A 7,710-nucleotide genomic window follows, 5' to 3' on the forward strand; every position below is an offset into this window, starting at 1 on the left:
TGAAAGGAATGAATGGAGGAATCCAGTATCTGATTCTAGAAAGAGAGTGTCAGAAGAAGGCCATCTTGAAAGACGACCTGATCTTTGACTGGAGACATAGATCACCTGAAGTGACCCATCAAAAGGAAGACAGAGGAAGAACTATTCCAACCTCACTTTGCTTTCTTCCTCCAATCACCTGACCAGGATCCCTGTTGGCTAAAGTCAGTTGAGAGTCAGAGTAAAGGAAGTCACCAATGCAACTCCTACAGGTCAGCCATCAGGAACAAAAAGCAGGACAGAGAAGGAGACAGTATAATTTGAAGAGGAAACAGAAATATGTGCACATTGGCCATTCTTTATTAAACTTAATGAAGATTCAGATAAATGTTAGGATATGAAATGAATCACTAGGCAGAGACACCAAAAATTGTGTTTCATAGCAGCTATTGATGGGGAAGACATTGTTTTTCATTCCTAATAGCTGGCAACTTGATGGCTTGGGTGACTTTGCAAGTGTACCTAGAGGAAAGACAGGGAAAAAAAGACAGTATAATGTTCATCTGACCCGAGTTCACATTATACCTTTAGACAAAGAAGGTAATGTAGGAGATGCTTTCATAAAAGTTTCTGTGTCATTTTGGATTACCCTCCCATCCCAAATCTGCTTGGGTCATGATATGACTATGTCAGATGAAGATCCAAGGAATTCTACATGACTTTGGCAGCTTGAGATTTTGTCATTATGGGAACATCTTAGAGAGTACATAGATTTTCTCACAATAGCACCAATATCAAACTTGAGGGGGTGGTGGACGTACATCATCAAATGGCTTCATTAATATTACATATGATGAAGGACCAGATCTGAAAAAGTGTGAGGACTTTTTATGAGATTCCCAGAAGACAGAGCAGGTATCTGTTGGTGGCTGTTACTATATTCTATAGGAGGAGACAAGAGCCCAGTAAATTTTGAATATTACTATTGCAAATTGCCCATTTTCAATCCACAACCTGAAGAGACCTGGAAAAACACAATTGTTCTGTACTGCTCTCAGCCTATCAATAGCCAGTGTTGTGGTTAGACTGGCTTTTGTGATTTTTGCTATGATTGCAAGACCGTTCAGCAATAACCATGAGGAAATTACAAAAAACTAAAGCTTTATTACTTACAAGACTTGGAAATCATATAACACACCTGGGCCACACAGGAAGGTCATGGGTAGAGGGAGAAAAAACGCACAGACTTAGGGTTCTGCTTTTAATGGGATCGATGGTAGAGGCCGAAGGTTTCACAGGATCATTCTTTATTGGTGAATTTAAAACAAAAAAGCAGGACTTTAAGGCACTGGAAGAGAAAAAACAAGTTGCTCAAATGGTCTGTTATCAAAATCAACTAAGATCTCCAAAATAAGGAAGCCTTAGGAGAGGGAAGTGGCTTGGTTCTGTATCTAGCTGTGTCCCTGGTACTGTATTTATTCAAAATACGCTTCTTTGAAATAAAATGCCACTGCAATCAAAGCTTAAGTCAGGGGCTTGCATTAACAAACAAGCAAAACCTGTAGGGGCTTCTCCTATAGCAGTTTATATCTTGAGATCAGTTTGGGGGGATTGGTTTGCTTTCCTGCATGACCAAACTTAAAATTAGTCTGATCTTCCGAAACCGCTTTCTTTTATGTAACTTTATGGATAGGAATACAACCCTAATTTAATACCTAGGAAAGCCAAGAATTTACTATTGTTTTCAACATAGATTAATAAGAAGTGTAAAGAAATTACCCTCTGGTAGTCTGTCTTTCTGGGAGAGGGAGAAGCAGGCTGCCCACTGAGCAGGGAGCCCAATTCAGGGCTTGATCCCAGGATCCTGAGATCATGACCTGAGCTGAAGGCAGACGCTAACAACTGCTACCCAGGTGCCCCAGGAGTTTTAAAAAGCCAATTCAAATCAGATAATATTAAAGAATGAATAGTCTAAATTCATTACATGGAGAATAAGTGGATAGAATATTTGAATAGTATTTTGCAAATATCTATAATATTTGGTCAACTTAAATTCCTATATACTTATATTTTTATTTTTAGTATTCAGTTATGTTTTCATTCATTCAACAAATATTTATTGATCACCAAGGTGCTGAGTTCTAGAGAAATCACAGTACGTATGACAGATTTTTGTATTCAGAGAGTTCATGTTCTAGTGAGACAGACAATTGTAGTAAAGGGGTAAAGTGTTATATAAAGTTACTTCTTTTTTTTTTTTTTTAAGAGAAGGGGCATGATTCAAAAGAAATAGAAAATAAACTTATCTTTCCACAGAGTCTTATGGAAATGCAAAATAAGACTTCAGCTGCAAAGCCTTTGCCAGTTTTTAACTGCAAAAGGTAAGTCTCAGCTTGGTTAATATTTTATTTAATAGAGCATTTCAGTTCTTGGTTGTACAAAGGGGGTTCTACAGCTAAGAAGATGTGAGGAAGAATAAAATCCTTTTTTTTTTTTTTCTTTTAAAGGTGGAGAGTTGAATTTCCAGGGGACACCCAACATAAGTGGGCCAGAAAACAGAGAAGCAAGGAAACACAGCCTAACAGGAGCCAGGATCTACAGAAAAGATGGTCAGAAATTCCCGGGAAAGAAGACACAAAGTACTTGTTAAAAAATGGAGGTCTGATATTCTATATTAAGGTGTACAGCTGGGATGTGACCCTCTCCTTCACCCTAACCTCCAGTGAACCTTTCTATGGGGACTGAGCTCCATTTCTGCATCAGCAGAGTAAAATTACTACAAGGATTTTGGATATTCCAGGGAATATCTACAATGCTATCACACATTCTAGAAAACCTGCTTTTTAGCACTAGATGTGGTGCATAAACAATGAATCTTGGAACACTGAAAAAAATTAAATTAAATTAAATTAAGATGTTTAAAAAAAAAAAGAAAGAAAGAAAATCTGCTTTTCAAGGGGAAAAACCATAGAACTATTATATCACAGCCTGAAGAATAAAGTAAAATTCAACTTTATTGGTATTGCTTAAATTCCTATATCTGAATGAGTCAGGAAAAAATATAAATTCCCTTTTCTAAAAAGAGTAATTTTGTTGCTAAATCTATGATGTTTTATATAAACAACAACAACAACAGAAATTCCAGCACCAGCTGCCTTAAAAATAGGATAAACATAATCATTCATAGAACAGAAATCCGAGTTATAATAGGATTTGGTTGGTCCAATCACTGATTATCTTTTGACCAGACAAGATTGAGATTATTTCTTCTTATGGTGGTAGCAACTGGTATTTTTTCCTGCTGGAAAGAAAGTACTTTGGTGTCTGGTATTCCAACAAGATGTCTTAAAGCTTATCTGGACTGGCTTTCCTAAGGAACATGGCCAGCTTTAACCCAGCAATTTGTCCAGAAAAGAAGGTATGCAGTGGTTGGATTTGGTACTATTCTGCACGAAAGCCCGGGAGTTGATGCAATGCATGTATACTTTAACAATGGGGAGGAGAGAGACAGAAATGTGTAAGCAGAGAGACAAACATGTCCATTAGAATAGGCAAACATGGAAAAAATAAAGCTAATTCTAATAAAGGAGAATTGTGTGACTTTATACACAAAAATGCTTTCTTTAATCTTAGAAACCTTTAAGTTGATTTGATCACTTACACATAATTTCCTATGGTTATAGTATTCTATTTATTTCAAAAGCTATTGCTTGAACATTGCATAAACTCTAATAACACTGTAAACTCAATAGAATAATACCATTTGCTACTACATATACTACTTGAAAGAATTTCAAGGTTATGAAAGTAGTTTGAGGTCCAAATAAACTCTAAATGGCACTGAATGCCCCCTCTGTTTTCAGCAGTTTTATAACATCATACATATTTTTGTGTCTGATACAGCTAATGAGTTCCATAAAAGAATTTTTAGCCCACAAACATCCTTGTTCAGCACTCTCTTTTTGGCAAAAATAATTAGGATTTTTACCTGACTGTGCTAAAATACATCATAGTTGGATAGCTATTTTTTAAAAAATTAAAATAAATAAAATTATATTATGTCATAACAAAAAAGACAAGATTTTTGTTTTAGTTGTTCAGTGGTTTTCTGCTTGCTTGCTTGCTGGTCCCCACTCCTGCTTTAAAATATCAGTGTCTGACTGCCATTCTATATCATGTATGGATAAATGCAAAAATCTGTCACTGATACTGTCCCAGATAGACATGATTATTTTAATCCTGGGGAGGGGGCAAGCAAATAAACAAACATTTTGTCTTTTTTTTATTATGACATAATACAATTTTGTGTGTTTAATTACTTGCTTTCAATTATGATAAAGTCAATGAACTAGAAGAAGACTAAGGTTAACTGGAATGAAATTTATACAGCTCAACTTTCTCCAGAGATCAGCAAGAAAATTTGGGTCTAAAGGAGCCACATAGATCCATGGCATTCTCTAAGTGGTGTTTTTATATTTCCTATTTGATATATTTGGTGTATAAATGTCAAGCAGCTGTTAAACATCTAGTAATGTCTCAAAATTATTTTATAAGCTGCCCCAAAAATATGAAAAATAAATCTTAATTATTATCTAATGGAATGATTGGCAGGATGATCTCCAGGCTCTTATATCTCATTTTAGAGCCAGGAGTTTATTATTCAGATAAATATTTTTTGTTTTCATAATAGTGTGTATAATTGTATTACATAAAGGAATTATACCAATTTACTCCATATTTCTTCTTAATACATAAAAAATATTATATGATCTAAGTTCCAAAATAGTTACCTTTACTAAGTACTTGCTATGTGCCAGATACTATATGTTAAACATTTTGCCTCACTTTATCTCCCTTGTAAACCCTACCTGGCACAATATTATTTTAAGGAGGAACAAACTGGGCCCTGGAAATTTAAGTAACCCTCAACTAGTAAGTGATAGACCCAGGATGTTAACATAGATTGTGTCTAACTCCAAGAACCATGTGCAATCCACTGTTTTATAAGGCAGAATCATAATAAAATCATAAGAATAGGTAATAAGATGTGATTCTCCATTTCTGCATTGGGTATTCAAGTTCCACATAGACCAGTCCTCACCTGTGCTTCTTCCTACTATTTCATTCATCATTAACTTGTTCATCTCCTATTGGTTGAATTCCTCCTCAGTGCCAGGCTGATCGACTGTGGGAAATACAATAGTAAACAAGTCAGATAAGGTCCCTGTTCTCATGAAAACTTTATTTAATTTTTTCTTATAATTAGAGACACCAACAATAACAAGTTAATATAGAAGTTTACAAAATACTCAACAGTAACAAAACTCACTAGACACAGTATGATAAAGAAAGAACTGTCTTTTAAAGATTGGTGATCAGAGCAGCCAAGTTGAAGTTGTTCTGTGAAGAAGCAGAAGAAAGAACTGCATCTTTCAATATATTCACTTTTAAATTCCATTTTCATGAAATTCCATGTTCATGAAATTCAAAAGACTGAGAGGCACACTCCAAGTAAACTGATGATCTTTTCAAGATATCCCAGTGATCATCCATAACAAGACAATGCGTTCTTTCTCTCTGACCATAGAGGTGTACGATCCCTTTAAAAATCCCTAATGAAAATAGAGAAGAAAACATCAGTGTACATACTCACTTCTAAATACACGATTAGGCAGATAAGATAGCGTGGATTTAATCTGATTTACGTGTAAGATTCTCTGGATAGTGAGGGTGGGAGATGGAGTGGTTAAAAGGACAGGCTTGGTATAATTTACTGTTGTTTTATATTGAAGTAAAACACTTAGAACATTTCAGGGTTATCTGTGCTTTTCTAACGCATGGTGTAGAGAACTCTGAGCTGGCATCTGAGTTCAGCAGGAAAGATGCCATGACATGCACAATGGAAGTAGAAAGTGATAGCAATGAAATCAGAAGAGAGCCTGGTGACAAAGGACACCCGTTTGCCATCCCTTCTCTAAGGCATAAAGATTACCCAGAGGGATGACAAGAATTGGATATTATTAGTTAGGTATCTTAAGTCAGATTTCCTAGAAGCAGACCCTGGACGAAGGATTTAAATACAAGTGATTTATGATGTACTCCCAGGAGAAAGAAAGAAGGGAATAAGAAACCAGAGAGGGCAAGGGAACAAACCAAGGCAGATATGCAACTTCAGGAGAATTCCCAGATTCAATAGGATCCCTAGGAGAGCTCAAGAACATGAGTCCCACTTCAGAGTAAAGGATCTGGATTTCTCTTTGCCCATATGGTCAGTCCCTGGCATTTGGCTGCCCCGACTCGGGAAACAATGTGATTTCCAGGCACTTGTGGCTCATCAGGGCACCTCAATATTCTAGAACCATCCTCTAAAGAGCCATCATCTTCAGGCAATATCTTTGCAGAGAAAACACATCAAAGCCAAAGGGTGGGTCCAAGGAACTGGCAAAAAGACCTGAGGGGACCTAACAAATAAACAAGTAGGATCTGTGATACTACCTCACAAATCCCTCAGTAAATATGAGTGACCAAGAGAGCAATATAGGAGACAGTGTGGAAAATAGTTTAACAATGAAGTAAAGCTTCTGCACTAAGATGTCAGAGCACATGCCAAAGCATCTTTGCCCAGTGCTCAGGCAGAGTTATCCCTGTGGAGGATATGAATGGCTCTATGGGGGAAAAGGATGTGTTCTCAAGGGCTGAAAGTTGAAACTGGGAGGGAATACTTGCTGAGTTAAGAAAATTAAGGTAGAGATACAGCTACAAACTGAAAATTGTTGATTATTCTGTGGTCTCATTGCCTATAACTACACACGTAACTGGGATAGGTGTTACATGTGAACAAGACATGGGGATGATTTTCAAAAGGGATATAAATTCAGTCTGCCTTTGGTCCAGTTTAAATCGGCCGTGATAAACAAGAACCTGGGAATTACCTGAGTTCTCCTCAGTAGTTAGCATTAAGCAAGATAAAAATCCAGAAGGGCAGTAAATTATCATTGCTTTGATTAAAGAACTGCTTGAAGTGAGAATCTTGATTCCCACTAACTGCCATTGCAATAACCCTGTCTAGCCAGTATATTAAGCAGGAACTAAATGTAAACAGCAGATTATTAAGGACTGAATGTGATGAACCCTCTGATTCACTCAGTTTACTTGCTAGGTAAAGGCAAAATCATCTTTCTCATCTAGGAATCCTGTTGCTTCCTAATCACAAAGTCGCCAGAAGGAAATTTGAATTAGCCTTGGGCTCTGAGCAAAAACAAGCATTAAAAGAGTTACAGAGAGTGGTGTCACAAGCAATCCCATTGAACTCTTAGGACCTGGCTGCTCTCATTACATTAGAGGTATCTGCAATCAGAATAAATTAGACCTTTGGCATAATTTGAATAAGGTTACTCCTCTGAGGCCTCATGGATGCTGGATCTGAGGACCGCCTGACTGCTGCTAATTCTAGCTTACTTGAAAAGAAAGTGTTGGCTTCTTATTGGATGTTAATTAAAATTTTACCCATCACAGAAGGGTCAAATAAATCTAAGGACAGAAATAGCAGTGATGAATTAGATGATGTCATAGAAGCATTCTAATAGAATTAAGCTTTCTGATAGCATTGTAATAGGGAGAGAGGACCATGGCAGAGTTTACTTATAAAAATGGAAGTTTAAGGGATGCCTGGGTAGCTCAGTTGGTTGAGCATCTGACACTTGGTTTCTGCTCAAGTCATGATCTCAGGGA

General features: G+C 36.8%; 1 long non-coding RNA gene across 1 annotated transcript; it reads right to left on the bottom strand.

The window, feature by feature from the left end:
• Positions 1 to 346: 346 nt before the first annotated feature.
• On the bottom strand, positions 347 to 7,509 carry LOC116583108. The gene is made up of 4 exons (XR_004282617.1): positions 7,486 to 7,509; positions 5,081 to 5,164; positions 1,178 to 1,327; positions 347 to 501 (listed from the first exon to the last, which is right to left on the bottom strand). It is a non-coding gene; the product is annotated as an uncharacterized LOC116583108 (long non-coding RNA).
• Positions 7,510 to 7,710: the final 201 nt, after the last annotated feature.

The sequence above is a fragment of the Mustela erminea genome, chromosome 2 (genome assembly GCF_009829155.1).
Source record: "Mustela erminea isolate mMusErm1 chromosome 2, mMusErm1.Pri, whole genome shotgun sequence".
Classification (NCBI taxonomy): domain Eukaryota; kingdom Metazoa; phylum Chordata; class Mammalia; order Carnivora; family Mustelidae; genus Mustela; species Mustela erminea.